Source organism: Hyperolius riggenbachi, chromosome 4, assembly GCF_040937935.1.
Source record: "Hyperolius riggenbachi isolate aHypRig1 chromosome 4, aHypRig1.pri, whole genome shotgun sequence".
Classification (NCBI taxonomy): domain Eukaryota; kingdom Metazoa; phylum Chordata; class Amphibia; order Anura; family Hyperoliidae; genus Hyperolius; species Hyperolius riggenbachi.
The window spans coordinates 405,042,949-405,061,786 of record NC_090649.1 but is presented as its reverse complement, the minus strand read 5'-3'; the positions used below and the strand labels follow the sequence as shown (position 1 = coordinate 405,061,786).

At 42.5% G+C, this 18,838-nt stretch overlaps 1 protein-coding gene across 1 annotated transcript in view; it reads left to right on the top strand.

Annotated features, from left to right (window-relative positions):
- The window catches only part of APLF (aprataxin and PNKP like factor), a 369,988-nt gene that overhangs the window by 676 nt on the left and 350,474 nt on the right, over positions 1-18,838 (top strand). The gene's annotated exons all lie outside the window — the stretch shown is intronic.

Here is an 18,838-nt window from a genome sequence, read left to right as displayed (position 1 = left end):
ACCCTCTCTATTTAGATTAGGGCAGCTTCTCTCTTCTCTTTTACAAGCTGGATAAATCCTCCTCTGAGCTGGCTGGGCTTTCACATACTGAGGAATTACATACAGGCAGAGCTGTCTGCACTCTCTTGAGATTTAAAAGGAAGGGTGTATACAGCCTGCTTGTGTATGGATGTATTTTCTATGTGTGGACATACTGTACATCAATCTACTTCCTGTTTTGGTGGCCATTTTGTTTGTTTATAAACAAACTTTTTAAAACTGTTTTTAACCACTTTTAATGCGGCGAGGAGCGGCGAAATTGTGACAGAGGGTAATAGGAGATGTCCCCTAACGCACTGGTATGTTTACTTTTGTGCGATTTTAACAATACAGATTCTCTTTAAATGCTGGTGAGTCCCATAATCAGGCCATGATAACATCTGCCTGATCTGATTACATTTAACCCTAGCAAGGAAATGAGCAGCGCTACTTGAAAACAGACTAGTGCCTACCTGTAAAAGAGTGCAAGCCCCGCTTGTGGGATCGAATACACACCGAGCATACACATGACCTATCTACCACTGGAGGATGTTGGTTTACTGTAACAGCTTGCATGCAACCGATTAAGTACTCGTCCCTCCCACTGCGAAGAAGTCAATCCTCCATGGGAGGGGCTTAACACTAGCTTCTGTTCGGGTTCAAGGTGCGTTTGTAGTTCCTGGGGGGGCTCAGCGCATCTCTGATTGGAGGCCAATCGGAGGCGTCCTGGTGTTGCGCTGATCCACCTTTTGCGCAATTTTACATTTAACCCTAGGCAGGATCTTAAAGCACTCGCTTGTGTGATATTATCACCCAGTAAGTTCTTTAGACACTATCCCAGGAGTTCCCAACCTTTTTGCAATTGTGACACATTACGCCAAACGCTCAGATCTCCGTGACACATCATATATGTATAATAGAAAACTATTAATAACAACCACAAAATGGATGGAAAGAGTGTGTTACCCTGAATACACTTAAAAATGAAGCCTAGAACCTTTCAGGAATATTAAAAAATACAATCGGTGGGACAGTTAGCCCCCCCCCCACTTTGGAATGATTGCACAGCACTGACAATTTGCACTGTGCATTATAGCCGCGGTGCACCCCCACAAAAAAATGCCCTCAGACTTAGTATAGCTAGGTAGGTATACAGCTATAGGTGCCCTCAGCATAGGTAGCCAGGCATAGGTGCTTTCAGTATAGAAAGTTAGGTGAAGGTGCCCTCAGTATAGGTAGCCAAGCATAGATGTCCCCAGTATAGGAAGTCAGGTGTAGGTGCCCCCAGTATATGTATCCAGCTATAGGTGCCTTCAGTATAGGTTGCCAGGGGTAGGTGCCCTCAGTATAGGTACCCAGCGATAAGTGCCCCCAGGATAGGAATCAGCCATATGTGCCCTCAGTATAGGTAACCAAGCATAGGTGTCCCCAGTATAGGAAGTCCGGTGTACAGTGGCTTGCAAAAGTATTCAGCCCCCTTGAAATTTTCCACATTTTGTCATATTACTGCCACAAACATGAATCAATTTTATTGGAAATCCACGTGAAAGATCAATACAAAGTGGTGTACACGTGAGAAGTGGAACGAAGCTAGAAAATTGAATACTTACCTTCCGTAATTTTCTTTTCTTGTATAAACAATGGCGGCATACTCATGGGTTTGGCCACGCCCCCTGACCTCTATAGGACAGACTTCTCTATAAGTATAATGAATCGCCCCACCTCCGCCATTCTTTGTATAAATCAGTCCTCGAATGGACAGAAGGGTGGGATTCGTATGCCGCCATTGTTTATACAAGAAAAGAAAATTACGGAAGGTAAGTATTCAATTTTCTAGTTTCTTGCATAAACATGGCGGCATACTCATGGGATGTACCAAATTAAACACAAGGGAGGGTAATAATGATTGCAATAAACACACTAATTTATTTACAATTTGCCGACAATACAGCTTTCCCAAATGATAAAGATGATAATGAAGCAGGATCAATACAATAATGTGACATAAATGTATTCACGGAGGACCAGCTGGCCGCCTTACAAATTGTGTCCATAGAGACTTTAGAGAAACAAGCATATGAGGCTGCCATTCCTCGTGTTGAATGAGCTTTAATCTCTTGGGGTATTGGTAGCTCCTTTGAATCACTTTCACCAACCAGGCAGAGAGAGTCCTTGCTGTGACTTTCTTACCCTTGTTAACCCCCTGGTAATTTACAAACAAGTGATCAGAAGATCTGAATGGTGCTGTGATTGCTAAGTATGCCTTTAATGCCCTACCTACATCTAGTGGGTGACTGTCTCCCTCAACTGTAAATGTTGGAAGTGTTAATTCCTGATTGATGTGAAAGCTTGAAGCCACTTTCGGAACGTATGAAAGAACTGGTCTCAGCACTACTCTGTCTGGAAAAAATTCTAGCAATCCTCCTGAACAGCCGAGAGCTTGAATATCGGACACCCTTTTAGCAGATGAAATTGCTGTTAGGAACAATGTTTTTAAAGTTGTGTCCTGTAAAGAGGCTGTTTCCACCGGGTGGAACGGAGATGAAGACAACGCTTCTAATACTATACATAAGTCCCATTTGGGAAAAAACGGTGTTCTTGGTGGACGAATTTTCATCACTGCTTTCAAGAATTGTATTATTAATGGATGATGTGCCCATTTTAAACCCGTTAAAGCAGACAGTGCTGAAACTTGTACTCTTAGTGCTGAGAGGCTTAATGATTTTTCCACTCCTGTTTGAAGAAAGTCCAATATGTTCCCTACAGATGAAGCCAGCTTATTAAAATTATATTTTGTTGCGTGGTCATGAAATTTTTCCCAGATTTTATAGTATGTCCGATTTGTTGAAGGTTTCCTAGCCTTGAGGAGTGTTTCTACAACTTTATTTGAACAACCTTGCCCTAAATACGCTTGCCTTTCAGTATCCAGGCTGTCAAATGTAGTGACTCCACCTCTGGGTATAGAAGGTTTTCCTGGTACAGAAGGTCGTGTCTGAGTGGTAGAGGTATCGGTTCCACTATGCTTAGTTCCTTGGCTAGCGCAAACCAGGGCCTACGAGGCCAAAACGGCATTATAGTTATGATCGTGGAGGACTCTTTTAATACTTTTTGGAGAAATCTCGGGATCATTGGGAATGGTGGGAAAGTATACCCCATTTTGAATCTCCACTTCTGCGTCAGACAATCTGATCCCATCGACTGGGGATGGGGATATCTCTTGAAAAACTTCGGTAATTTCGAGTTCCTTGACGTCGCCCAAAGATCTATCTTTGGTATTCCCCATTTTTCGACTATTAAAGTGAATACCTGATCGTTCAGCTGCCATTCGTTTGGGTCCGCAAAACTCCTGCTCAAGCGATCTGCTACGATATTTTTCTCCCCTGGCAGGTAGGTGGCTGTAAGATTGAATAGATGCTTCTGTCCTGGATGAAGATGTTGTTGCAATGAGCCCCCCAGCCTACTATACTTGCATCCGACGTGATCAAAACTGGATCTGGAGGCTGGATCTGATGACAGCTCAGTAGGTGAGTCCTGCATTTCCACCATACTAGGGACGACTTTACTTCTCTCATCAGAGACAAAGGTTGATTCAAACTTTTCCTGTTCCACCTCCTCAGAAAGAAGTTTTGAAGAACTCTCATGTGCCAATGGGCCCATCTCACCATTGGAATCGTCGACGACAATGTCCCCAGAAGACTCATGCAGTTTCTCGCAGATAACTGACAGGAATGAAGAACTTGATCCACTTTCTGTACAATTGCGTCTACTTTTTGACTCGGTAACATAACTTTGTTTTTCGTTGTCTTGAATCTGGCCCCTAAAAACACCATATCTTGTGACGGGACAAGCTGACTTTTTTTCAGATTTATTAGCCATCCTAAACTTTTCAATGTGTCTAACAATGTCCTCTGGTGATTGAGCAGAATGGTTTTGTCTTGGTGTAAAAGAAGTATATCGTCTAAATAGTGAAACGTTCTTAAGCCCTGAGCCCTGAGGAATGCTATGACTGGTAATAAAATTTTTGTGAACGTCCTCGGTGCTGTAGATATCCCGAACGGTAGTGATTGAAACTGGTAATGCTTTTCCTGTACTGCAAAACGAAGAAATTTTTGAAACTTTTGGTTTATAGGGACATGGAGATATGCATCGGCTAGATCTATCTAAGATTTCCACCCAAGATTTCCAGTAGTGACGAAGCCTTGCCCCTACCGGAGTCTCCCGAGTGGGCGCACCCTCAAAAAGGTTTTTTATTTTGTTGAGAGGAAGTTGTTGCCTTATTTTTGTTATTCCTGATGAAAGAAGATTGAGTACCCCTCCAGTTCTTGTTGAACTGCTTTCCTGGTCTGTATGATTTAGCTTGCTGAAATCTAGTTGATCTTTTAGGACCCTGCTGTCTATAGTTTTGTTGCTTTTTATCCTGTGGGATAAGTCCTGTTTTCCCCCCTGAAACCAAGGAGATAGCCTTGTCCATGACAGGGCCGAAAAGGTGGACACCATCATACGGACTTTTGCACCAATTATTCCTTGATGCCTGGTCTGCAGACCAGGGTTTCAACCAGAGGGCTCGTTTTGCGGTGACGTTATGCAACATTGATCTTGCTGATGACCTTATCACGTCTATTGCTGCCTCTCCTACAAAGTCTCCTGAAAGTTTTAATTCCTCTAGTGCTTTAATGATGGTTTGTTTGTCTGTGTCTGAGTTTAACATGATCTCTACGTTTTCTACCCATATTTTTATGGCCTTTGCCAATGAAGTCAAAGCTATTGCTGGCTTACAGGCAGCCCCTGAAGCTAAAAAGGCTTTCTTCATATCCATGTCAATTTTCCTGTCCAATGGGTCTTTGAAAAGTGTGGCATCATCCATGGGCAAGGTTACATGTTTGGCTAGTCTCATTATAGAAGCATCTACCATGGGGGCTGACTCAATCAGTTTTGCTTCCTCATCTTTTAATGGATACAGTTTTGAGAACCTGTTGGATAAAGCAGGCTTTTTGTCTTGCCTAGACCACTCTTTTAGTATAACATCCTTAATTATTTTCATAAAGGGAAAGGATTTAGGCTGAGTCTGGAGGTGTGGATAATACTTATCCGGTTCCTGATTACCATCATCCCCTTCCTGCCAATCAATTGCTGTTTTTATCGCTGTCACAAAAGCAGGTATCAATGCAAAATCAAAACCTATAGGAGGCATATCATTTTGAGACACTGTATCATCTGTTTGTACTGGTGGTGCTGGTGCTGTATTAGATTGAGTAGCAGACATTTTTTGAAAAGTGTCCTGAACTGCTTGCTGTATGAAAGATAGTACCTGTTCGTTATCCTTATCTTTTTCCCTCGCCAGTTCTGTAAAACAGGATTCACATACTTTTTTACCAGGAATAGCCGGTTGTGCACAAGACCAGCATAGATTACGGTCTGGTTTTTTATGTTGAACCAAGTCTTCCAAGTCAGAGGACTGGGATCTAGGCTGCTGCCTTTGCGGGGAATGATTTGCATATCGATATCTCCTTGGGGAAAAATGATCAGAACCATATTCGCCATATGAAGGCGGACGTCTGTATGATCGTCTAAAATCATATTGATACTCATTATATCTTCTAGGAGACCTGTCTCTGAACTCGCTATAACGGCTTCTCCCTGAACGTTGTTCTGGTGTTTGCCTTCTGTAATCAATATTTCTAGCAGAGTTTCTCCTATAGTCATAGTCCATATTGGGAGAACTTCTTCTAGGTAAGCTTGATTGCAGATAAAGCTGATAACTGTTTTGAGAGCGAGGTTCAGGTCTATTTGGCAAGGGCTGGATGCCTTTAGCGACCATAAGCCCTTCTTCTCTCTCATCCGGACTGTGAAAACACAAAAGGAACAAAATATGGTGTTTTCACTAAAAAAATCCGAATAAAATACATAAAGAGAGAGAGAAAAGCACTCTTTTTAGGATACTGCCCAGCACCGGGTGAACTAGAAAAACATACAATAGCCCACCCCCTGTGCTCACACTAGTGTCATGGATACATTTAGTATCCTATTACCTGGAGGCCCCAGCAGAAGTTCCTGGCAATGAATCCTCCATATCACCTGAGTAAAACAGTTTTACTGGTCAGTCCCAGCTTCACAGTATTGCAGCTTATCCATGTAAGAAAAAGGAGATTTCCTCATACCTGTCTCAGAAGACGAATAGGATACAAGTGTACCTCCGGGCATCTGCTCCTGGAATCCTGTCACAGGAGCGTGGTACCAGCTGCTGAATGCTGCCACCCACGCTGCTACTGCAACACCACACTGGACGCTTTCCTGACTCCCAGCTTCCTGGTTAAGTCCTTCTGTTGGCCAATCCGTGCAGGAGGGGGCAAATCCCGTGTATCGCGAGACTTCCTGCGATACCTCCATCGCCATCTTAGCTTCTGGCATGAGAAACTATGCCTGATTGGCCGCATCCCCAAGTCTCGTTCCCACTCTCGCGAGATCTCGGAGGAACCACGAATGGAGCAGCAGCAGTATCCTGGCCTTTTCCTCTCTTTAAGAGGAAATATACACGGCCACTGTAGTGCGGGAAGAGGCTTTAGAAACCCGCAGAAAAATGCAATTACCTCTTAAAAGAAAAAAGGAGGTAGGTCTAAAGTAACATAAGGAAAAAAAAAAAAACTCACAGAGAACCCGTCCATTGAGGACAGAAAAAAAGAATAGCGGAGGGGGGGGCGATTCATTATACTTATAGAGAAGTCTGTCCTATAGGGGTCAGGGGGCGTGGCCAAACCCATGAGTATGCCGCCATGTTTATGCAAGAAAATCATATATAATTCCAAACATTTTTAAAAAAATAAATAACTGCAAAGTGGGGTGTGTGTAATTATTCAGCCCCCTGAGTCAATACTTTGTAGAACCACCTTTTGCTGCAATTACAGCTGCCAGTCTTTTAGGGTATGTCTCTACCAGCTTTGCACATCTAGAGACTGAAATCCTTGCCCATTCTTCTTTGCAAAACAGCTCCAGCTCAGTCAGATTAGATGGACAGCATTTGTGAACAGCAGTTTTCAGATCTTGCCACAGATTCTCGATTGGATTTAGATCTGGACTTTGACTGGGCCATTCTAACACATGGATATGTATTGTTTTAAACCATTCCATTATTGCCCTGCCTTTATGTTTAGGGTCGTTGTCCTGCTGGAAGGTGAACCTCCGCCCCAGTCTCAAGTCTTTTGCAGACTCCAAGAGGTTTTCTTCCAAGATTGCCCTGTATTTGGCTCCATCCATCTTCCCATCAACTCTGACCAGATTCCCTGTCCCTGCTGTAGAGAAGCACCCCCAGAGTATGATGCTGCCACCACCATATTTGACAGTGGGGATGGTGTGTTCTGAGTGATGTGCAGTGTTAGTTTTCCGCCACATACAGGATCTTCTCAAAAAATTAGCATATTGTGATAAAGTTCATTATTTTCTGTAATGTACTGATAACATTAGACTTTCATATATTTTAGATTCAAATACACACAACTGAAGTAGTTCAAGCTTTATGGAGATGAAGATTTCATTTTTCAGCACGTCCTGACACCTGCTCACAGTGCCAAGACCACTGGTAAATGGTTTACTGACAATGGTATTACTGTGCTCAATTGGCCTGCCAACTCTCCTGACCTGAACCCCATAGAGAATCTGTGGGATATTGTGAAGAGAAAGTTGAGAGACGCAAGACCCAACACTCTGGATGAGCTTAAGGCCACTATCGAAGCATCCTGGGCCTCCATAACACCTGAGCAGTGCCACAGGCTGATTGCCTCCATGCCACGCCGCATTGAAGCAGTAATTTCTGCAAAAGGATTCCCGACCAAGTATTGAGTGCATAACTGAACATAATTATTTGAAGGTTGACTATTTTTGTTTTAAAAACACTTTTTTCTTTTATTGGTCGGATGAAATATGCTAATTTTTTGAGATAGGAATTTTGGGTTTTCATGAGCTGTATGCCAAAATCATCAATATTAAAACAATAAAAGGCTTGAACTGCTTCAGTTTTGTGTAATGAATCTAAAATATATGAAAGTCTAATGTTTATCAGTACATTACAGAAAATAATGAACTTTATCACAATATGCTAATTTTTTTAGAAGATCCTGTATGTGGTAAAACATGCACGTTTTTATCACAGAAGCTAATGTAATTGATAGAGAAAATGTATGCAGTGCTTCAATGCTGTCTGTGTGCACCAGCCAACTGAATAACATTTCTTAAAATGTTAATGTTACCCTTTTGGAGAGAAAATAAGAGTGCGGGATATATCTAGAAGGGAGACAAAATGGATTTTTGATCTAGAAACTTCACGTTCTAGTGGATTGAACATTGAGCTGGACATTAACTGCTTTATTAGTAATGGGTAAGATAGACAATTATGCAATGTATAAGCATAGTGCAGGATTTATGCATGTATAATGATTTTGTGTGATGGGAGTCGTTTACACACAATCTAGATGAGGATCTGATGGGAATTAGTAGGCACCATTTAGTTGCTCTGTAGCATCAGTTATAACGTGATTTGTGGCAGTTGCCGGTGCGTGGGATAGTGCGATCTTATCCACTATGCAGCGATATATAAATGTGAGAATTATACATGGGCAGCTAAATGGAATAAATTGTGGGGTTTGTAATTAATATATTGATACATGTTTTAAATTGTTTTGAGAATTTTGTACCTTTTAAATGAAATTTGATGAGTCATACGTTATGACGACATACATAGGGAGGAGCTACAACCCCCGTGACCGGTAGTGAGAGGACAGAGTGCATGTATGGATCTGAGGCTGGATGGGGGTGAACGGCTACTTGGGAGCTAGCACCCGCAGACCTATGTGCACGCTTGTTTTCTTGAAGAGTTTGTAAGTGCGGTTATAAACTTTTATATTAAAATACCTACGGTTTTACGCTATGGAATGTTTGAGTACTACTGTAATTGGACAACACTGAGAGTCTTCCCCCAGCGCTTTATAATCCTACCTCCGGACCCAGGAGGCCAGCGAGGTGAGTGCGGGCTCATAGGGGGAGTGACCCAGCACTGCATTTGTTGCTTGTCACCTTGCACTTCACGGTGGAAAATTACACTAAGGTGGCGGTGAAGGGAGAATTTGATACGCTATGGTTTTATTGTCTCCTGTTTTATTGCATATCCTGTGATGGTCATAGATGACAAGAGAAGAGGATTGTCTTCATTGTGGTGGAGTTACCCTAGTGGAGGAATTGAACTGTGTTCGACTTACTGCTGGGTGATATAGTCCCTCTTGCTTGTTATACAGTCAGTCTTAACGGACTGGCCATGGGAGCCCAATTGAGGGGTGCAAGCGGCCAGGACTACACATGCTCAATGGTCTAGACTAGTGAAATCGTTGCGCAAACGCTGACCGAACGATCGATTTCCACCCCAAAATCGATCGTTCCCGTCGATCTGTCCGCGCTGAAAATTTCACGCGATCGCCGGCAGGTCGGGAGTGCATCGATAGTGGCGTTCGAATGTACGACGACCGACGCTAGCGGTAATACATTACCTGTTCCGCCGGCGCATGTCCCCGCTGTCTCTTCTCCGCACTGGTCTCCAGAGCTCCGGTTGGCTTCACTTACTTCCTGTCGGGGGAAGTTTAATTAAACAGTAGAGCGCCCTGTATTGTTAAAACTTCCCCTGACAGGAAGTAAAGTGAAGCTGGAGCCCAGTGCAGAGAAGAGAGAGCAGAGAAGAGGCAGTGGAGACCAGGGGACTCTCGCCGGCTGGATTAGGTAATGTATGCGGGAGGGGGGGGCGTGGCAGCTCCACAGATTGTGAATCGGTTTCATAGTGAAATCGATTCAAAATCTGTTTGCAGTGTAGGCAGCCAATAGATCCCTCTTTGATCAGATTCGATCACAGAGGGCTCTATCTGCTGGTCGATCTGGTGGCAATCGACCAGTGAATGGCAGCCTTTAGGGTAGGATAGACTGAATGAGGTCAATCAATCCAGGTACTGCTTCTTTCATAAAGTACGGTAATGTTTGCTCTATCTCACTGTCTAGCTGCTGGCTGTGATTTACAGGGAAGAAATGATTGACAGTCTGTACCTAGTGTTATATTTGGGAGACAAGCTTGTGCTCTGAAGACTCATGCACTTTACACCAGCAGCACAGCGATCAGGCTGTGTAATCATCTATAGTGATGAAGGCAAGTCCAGACATGTTGCTCTCCTCATAAATTTTCAGCCATTTCAGATAACATTGACACAAATGAATAGATTTCACCCTCAGCTTCCCCTGTGTTCATTTCATTGTATCTTGTTACTGCAGACACTTCCTCCTGTGAAGTGGGCGTGTTATTCCCACCTCTGAGATTTGCTTTTTTATTAAAGGCCCATACACATGCTATGTGGATGTTGCCAGGCGGAGATCGGGACCTCATCTCTCGGACAACATCGCTGGGCAAAGGCTGTACAGACGTGCTGTTAACCTGAAGTTATCATTTTGCCAGTGGAAATTTGCCCTTATGGTGTAGTATGTTAGGGATGATGCTTCTTTGATGATGTAGCAATTAGTTAATAGAAACATGGGTTGCAAAACCAGCAACCACAGTATAAAAGCATGCGAGGATGTCCTATCCTCACTCAGGGTCATGGGTCACAGTTTGGGGTAGCGTTATCCCATAGATTGCAAATAAATACTATTACCTTAACTCAGGCTTCATCCTCTTTAGAGGTAAGTTGTTTTTTTTATACTATTTGTTATTGGCCTATATACTATCATCAGTACTTTTCGGGTGCCTCCTCGCCTCCAGTTCTAGTCTGAATAACCTGATTAACATTCTCTTTCTTGAGTTTTCCCCTCCCGTATCTGATGTCTTCTAGAATGCCCAGTCAGTAGGTAGCAAACTGGCCCACATCTATGACCTGTTTATTTCTAACTCCTTTACCTACCTTGGGCTCACTGAGACATGTTGGCTAACTCCATCTGTACTGTGTCTCCAGTAGCCCTCTTATATGGTGGATTTAACTTTACCCACACTCCCAAATCTAGTGGCAAACTTACAGGTATTCTCCTTTCTGAACACTTACATCTGTGCCTTCTCTGTCTCATTCATCTTTTGAGGTTCATACTGTCCATGTCTCCTTTCCTTGTGTGTTTTCTGAGAATCCCTTCCTAATCTTATCCCTTTTCATCCCCTATTGGTGATTATCCAGTCTTAGGTTTACACATTGGGTTTACATTACACCTGCTTTCACTTCTTCACAGGGCATTATAATATATTATCTCATTCTCACTCAGAGTGTTGTATTGACCCAGTCAGGGCTTGGGTCCTAGCCTGTATAGGGGAAGATTCCCAAAACGGGCTACAGTATTGCTAGAAGAGCTAATTTGTCATTTCCATCAGGGAGCTGGTATAGTGTTCCTACCAAGACCGCAAGCGGGCGGACAACTAAAACTGGAGTGAGGGGCACCTCCCCCCCCCCCCCCAACACACTGGAATTACCTCAGGCCCGTTTCTGCGGACGGACCAGATGACCGCCCGGAGGGCCGGGCGAAGCGGCATGGGGTGGGGGCATTGCGCAATAACTCACCTTTCAGCATCCCCCGCAGGCTCTTTCTACTTCCTCTCCTAGGAGTCCGTCGCGTTGGTAATCGCTCCCCATGTGATGACGAAACCGCATGTCATCACACGGGGCACTGGTACTAATGTGAGGGACGCCTGGGAGAGCAAGTAGAAAGAGGTTGCGGGGGATCCCGGAAGGTGAGTTACTGTGCTATGCTCTCTCTCCCCCGCCGCTACGCCTAAACCTATACTGGGGGCAACTATACTGGAGGCACCTACCTAGCTAACCTATACTGGCGGCAATTATACTGGAGGCACCTACCTAGCTAACCTATACTGGCTACTTATACTGGAGGCAACTATGTTAGGGGCACCTATGCCTGGCTACCTATAATGGGGGCACCCACTGGATGCCCTGGCTACGTATACTGGGGGCACCCACTGGCTGCCCTAATTCCTCCACCCTAGTAGGTGTTGAAGATCTTTTTATTTATCTTTGATTATATGACTGTACCAGTCATTGTCTAATAAAGAATTCATTATACATTAGTGTGGTGAAGCCCATTCCTGTGGACCGCTTCTCTGATTGCATGTATGTTTTGTGTCCTTGGGCTTTGCACACCAGGAATATATGCATGTGCAGAACTTTTATTGGTTGCTCCTTACCACTTACAGATTGAAGTCATCTATCGTTCTCCTGGACCTACCTTTTATAGACCACTTCTTCTCCAGTTTCGCTCCACTTACATGCTTTCTATCATTATTGAGAACTTCTTTGACCCGATAGACATTGAGGGCTCCATTTTATATAACCTTCACCCATTTTTTGGATGCAAGCCTTTTGAGGGTTGTTTTGATAATGGCTCATTCACATTACCCAATGCATGCACAAATGCAATTTCGTGCATGCTTTCCCAACACACGGCACGTGCGTCACAATGCTTAGATGTTGGTGGATGCAACTTTATACAACCCAATGGTAAACTGTGCGCGTCGTCCGATAAATGTTCCTGTATTGATAAAATCTTGTTCTGTATTCATCTACCTAGCCACTTGATTGAGTGGACTACCATTTATTTGTATGGTTTAGAAAGAAAGGTACATTTAATGGTTAGAATGATCACTTTTCCCTTATTGGCTTGAAATGTGCCAACAAGAGGTGAAAACGTTATTCTCTTGATATTCTAAATAAAGGCGGAAGCTTCTGAGTAACAGCTGCACTGATGATGATCATGAGATTACTCCACCAACTTCCCCTTAAAGGGAACCTTAACTGGGAGGAATATGGATGTTTCCTTTTAAACAATACCAGTTGCCTGGCACTCCCGCTGAGCTCTTTGGCTGTAGTGGTTGAATCACACACCTGAAACAAGCATGCAGCTAATCCAGTCTGACTTCAGTCAGAGCACCTGATCTGCATGCTTGTTGAGGGGCTGTGGCTAAAAGTATAAGAGACACAGGATCAGCAGGAGAGTCAGGCAACTGGTATTATTTTAAAAGGAAAAATCTATATCCTTCTCAGTTTAGGTTCCCTTTAACAGGACATAATGGTTACTACCAGCGGTAATTGTACTGTTATATGTGTGCTTTTGTCCTAAACGTTATGAAGGTGTGGCGTCCCGGTTCAGAATGGACAGGGGATTGGGCAACCAGAAGACAATTCAAGAAAGCCTCCCTCCAATGCTCTAGATGCCACTTGTAATTTATAATAAAGATTCCTAATCCTGTTTTAATCCAGTACTACATATGGTTGTGAGAATTGGACCATAAGGAAGGTTGAGCTCAAAATAATTAATGCCTTTGAATGGTGATGCTTTAGAAGACTTCTGAAATTCCCTTGGTCTGTAAGAAGATCCAATCATTCAATCCTTAAAGAAAATAACCCTGACTGTTAATTGGAAAGAGCAGTGCTGAAATTTGAAACTGAAATACTTTGGACACAAAATGAGAAAACTCCAGATGAGTGGCTGAATAGCCTGCAGGGGCTGGGTAGTGTACTGGTTAAGGGCTCTGCCTCTGATGCAGAAGACCTGGGTTTGAGTCTCAGCTCTTCCTGTTCAGAAAGCTGCACCTATTCAGCGAGGAGACCTTGGGCAAGACTCGCTAACACTGCTACTGCCTAGTGGCTGCAGCTCTGGCGCTTTGAGTCTGCCAGGAGAAAAGTGTGATAAAAGAGAAAAGTGTCTTGTCATTGGAGAAGACCAATGCTGGGAAAGATTGAGGTCAAAAGGAGGATGGGGCTGAAGAAATTGAGATGGCTATACTGGAAGCAACAAACATGAGCTTGGGTAAGCTTCGGAAGGCAGTAGATGATAAAGATCCTGGCGTGCTGTGGTTGATAGGGGCAAGGAATGAGACTCAACTGAATAGTGACACACTTGTACACACACGTACACATACACATACACACACACGCTGGCGTGTATCAAAAAAGGGCGCCTGGAATAAAGGGCGCGGGATATAGCCGAAATTATAGGTTGTAATGTAAAACAATAATTTTTATTTATAGCTTGTAAATGAAAATGTAGAGCTAAATAGGTTAAATAAACGGAAATTAAATGGCAAAATACCGTCTATAACAACAAACGAATTCTGAAATGATACATCAAATAGCTTCTATAACAAAAAAAGATATTTACACTTGTATTAAGCATAGTAATACAATGGTAGATTTTACAGATATTTTACTGCAATTATACCTAACTGTAGGCTCACACAGATCTCTCCCTATCCCTAACCCCTAGACCCCGCATCTTTGTTCAAATATACATAATTTAATAAATTGTATATATTACATATATTGTGCTGTACCTATACCTAACCTTACTCTCACACAGAACTCTCCCTGTACCTATCCCAATCCCCTAGACCCCCCCTGGTGGTGCCTAAACCTAACCACCCCCCTTGGTGGTGTATATTGTGCTGTAACTATACCTAACCCTACTCTCACACAGAACTCTCCCTGTACCTATCCCTGACCCTAAGACCCCCCCCCTGGTGGTGCCTAACCCTAACCACCCCCCTGGTGGTGCCTAACCTTAAGACCCCCCTGGTGGTGCCTAACCTTAAGACCCACCCTGGTGGTGCCTAACCCTAAGACCCCCCCTGGTGGTGCCTAACCCTAAGACCCCCCCCCCTGGTGGTGCCTATCCCTAAGACCCCCCTAGTGGTGCCTAACCCTAACCACCCCCCTGGTGGTGCCTAACCCTAAGACCTTCCTGGTGGTGCCTAACCTTAACCACCCCCTGGTGGTGCCAAAACCTAACCATTCCCACTGCACAAACACCCTTACACACATATAAAGAATAATATATTTAATACTTAAAATACTTCACTATAAATAACATGAATAGAATAGTTTATATATTTGTAATAGAATAAATAGCCGTAAAATCACGTACACATTAATAATATTATAAATAGAAAAAGGAGATATATTAGTAAGTTAATAAAACTATAATTGATACAATATAAGTGTGAAAAACAAAGTTAATGCCAAAAGCGATGTACTTCTAATAGAATAAGGTTGAAAAAGATATTTAAGCATTATATCGTATGAAAACGAATTTTAAATGACAAAATAAGTAAACGAAAATTTACTTGTTACAGTCCTGTAAGCAAATTTTTAAAAACGGGAAAATAAGTAAAAACGCCTATAAGCGAAATTAAAAACTGGAAAATAAGTATAGCAAAAAGTCAAAACGAACTTGTAAACAATATTTGTTATAAACCTTATTCTGTAAACGAAAACTTTTGTTAACACGATCCCTGTAACCGCTATTATGTAAACGTAAATTTACTTGTTACAGTCCTGTAAGCGAAATTTAAAAACGAAAAATATGTATAACATAAAGTCAAAACGAACTTGTAAACGATATTTGTTATAAACCTTATTCTTTAAACGAAAACGTTTAACACGATCCCTGCAACCGCTATTTCTCGGGCGCCTTTTTTTCCTGTCGGGCGCCCAATAGCCGATATTTTGCATTGCAGTCTATGGCAGCGCCCTTTTTTGTCAATTAGCCATGTGCGCCCTTTTTTACTGTCCCGCACACGTGCACACACACACACACACACACACACGTACACACACACACGTACACACGTACGCACGCACGTACACACGCACGCACACACACACGTACACACACACACACACACGTACACACACACACACACACGTACAATACAATACAAAGTGGTGTACACGTGAGAAAAGGAATGAAAATCATATCATGATTCCAAACATTTTTTACAAAGTAAATAACTGCAAAGTGGGGTGTGCGTAATTATTCAGCCCCCTGAGTCAGTACTTTTAGGGTATGTCTCTACCAGCTTTGCACATCTAGAGACTGAAATCCTTACCCATTCTTCTTTGCAAAACAACTCTAGCTCAGTCAGATTAGATGGACAGCGTTTGTGAACAGCAGTTTTCAGATCTTGCCACAGATTCTCGATTGGATTTAGATCTGGATTTTGACTGGGCCATTCTAACACATGGATATGTATTGTTTTAAACCATTCCATTGTTGCCCTGGCTTTGTTTAGGGTCGTTGTCCTGCTGGAAGGTGAACCTCCGCCCCAGTCTCAAGTCTTTTGCAGACTCCAAGACGAGGTTTTCTTCCAAGACTGCCCTGTATTTGGCTCCATCCATCTTCCTATCAACTCTGACCAGCTTCCCTGTCCTTGCTGAAGAGAAGCACCCACAAAGCATGATGCTGCCACCACCATATTTGACAGTGGGGATGGTGTGTTCAGAGTGATGTGCAGTTTTAGTTTTCCGCCACACATAGCGTTATGCATTTTGGCCAAAAAGTTCCATTTTGGTCTCATCTGACCAGAGCACCTTCTGCCACATGTTTGCTGTGTCCCCCACATGGCTTATGGCATCCTGTAAACGGGACTTCTTATGCTTTTCTGTTAACAATGGCTTTCTTCTTGCCACTCTTCCATAAAGGCCAACTTTGTGCAGTGCACGACTAATAGTTCTCCTATGGACAGATTCCCCCACCTGAGCTGTAGATCTCTGCAGCTCGTCCAGAGTCACCATGGGCCTCTTGACTGCATTTCTGATCAGTGTTCTCCTTGTTCGACCTGTGAGTTTAGGTGGACGGCTTTGTCTTGGTAGGTTTACAGTTGTGCCATACTCCTTCCATTTCCGAATGATCACTTGAACAGTGCTCCGTGGGATGGTCAAGGCTTTGGAAATCTTTTTGTAGCCTAAGCCTGCTTTAAATTTCTTAATAACTTTATCCCTGACCTGTCTGGTGCGTTCTTTGGACTTCATGGTGCTGTTGCTCCCAATATTCTCTTAGACAACCTCTGAGGCCATCACAGAGCAGCTGTATTTGTACTGACACTAGATTACACACAGGTGCACTCTATTTAGTCATTAGCACTCATCAGGCAATGTCTATAGGCAACTGACTGCACTCAGACCAAAGGGGGCAGAATAATTACGCACACCCCACTTTGCAGTTATTTATTTGTAAAATATGTTTGGAATCATGTAATATTTTCATTCCACTTCCCACGTGTACACCACTTTTTCTTGGTCTTTCACGTGGAATTCAAATGAAATTGATTCATGTTTGTGGCAGGAATATGACAATATGTGGAAAACTTCAACGGGGCCGAATACTTCTGCAAGCCACTGTATACACATGTACACACACATATACACACAGGTACACACACACATTTTATTATCATTAACGGTGGAGTAGTGGTTAGCTCTCTCGCCTTGCAGCGCTGGGTCCCTGGTTCGAATCCCAGCCAGGGCACTATCTGCAAAGAGTTTGTATGTTCTCTCCGTGTCTGCGTGGGTTTCCTCCCACATTCCAAAAACATACGGATAAGTTAATTGGCTGCCCCTAAAAATTGGCCCTAGACTACAGTACTTACACTACATAATATAGACATATGGCAATGGTAGGGATTAGATTGTGAGCTCCTTTGAGGGACAGTTAGTGACAAGATATATATATATATATATATATATATATATATATATATATATATATATATATATATATATATATATATATATATATATATATATATATATATATATATATATATATATATATATATATATATACACTGTACAGCGCTGCGTAATATGTCGGCGCTATATAAATACTAAATAATAATAATAATAATAATAATTAAACTGTAATGTTATATTTATACTGTATTGCTGAATGTGTTTTTCAGAATGAATCCACTAGGTGGCACCAATGTTATATTTTGTCAGTAAAACTCGTTTTTCTAATTATCTGTCGAAATGAATGCATTATTTTTTTAATGGGAGTGTTATAGACCAGATTTCTTTGTATTTCTTCACAAGGAATAGAATTCTTATGAAGACCAAGTGAACTACAAAGTCTAGTTTTGAAAGGACTTTAATTTTTTTTTCTTTAATGAAGAACAATAAAAATCAATATCACAATACATAGAATTTGCTCTGTAGATCCATTAGTCAATTTCTTTGTAATTCAAAGAGCTAAGGAAAACCATATGTATAATTGATAAAGCTTTCCATTATTAAAGAACAGCACTATTTGATTCAAAAATGAATCCTAGTACATCCAAAGTAGTTTCTGGCAACCACTAGCTCTCTCTATCGGGTGGAAACTACAAAACCCTAATTTATTACATACCTAAAAGGAAAAAAACTCATGTTGCCAGCTCCCACTCCTTGACATCCTAAATTGGACATTGATACAGGCAATTCGTGATCATCGACAAATGGTAGGGGCTGCTGCTTCAAAACCACGTATTCAGTATAGGAGATCTGCCACTACACAGCACTGTAGTGTGGAATCATTTCAGTGAGCACCTGTGAGGAAATGCTGAGATAGAATGAATACTCAATCTTGTCATTAACAACAAAATGTTATTTTAACAGCAGTAGTGGATAGCTCTCTTGCCTTGCAGCCCTGTTTCCCCGGTTTGAATACCAGCCTGGGCACTATCTGCTCAGAGTTTGTATGTAGTCCCCGAGTCTGTGTGGGTTTCCTCCAGGCACCCCAGTTTCCACCCAAACCCCCAAAACCTACAGATAGGTTAATTGGCTTTCCTCTAAATTTTCCCTAGACTATGATACATACATAGACATATGACTCAGGTCTGGAACCCACTAGAAAGTGCAAAACGCAATCGCTAGCGATTTGTGATAGCGTTTTGCAGGCGATTTTGGGAGCAATTTCCCTGCTCCTATACAATTCATTAGAATGGAAACACTCCCAAAATGCTGCATGTCCTGCGATTGCGATTGCCTTAATC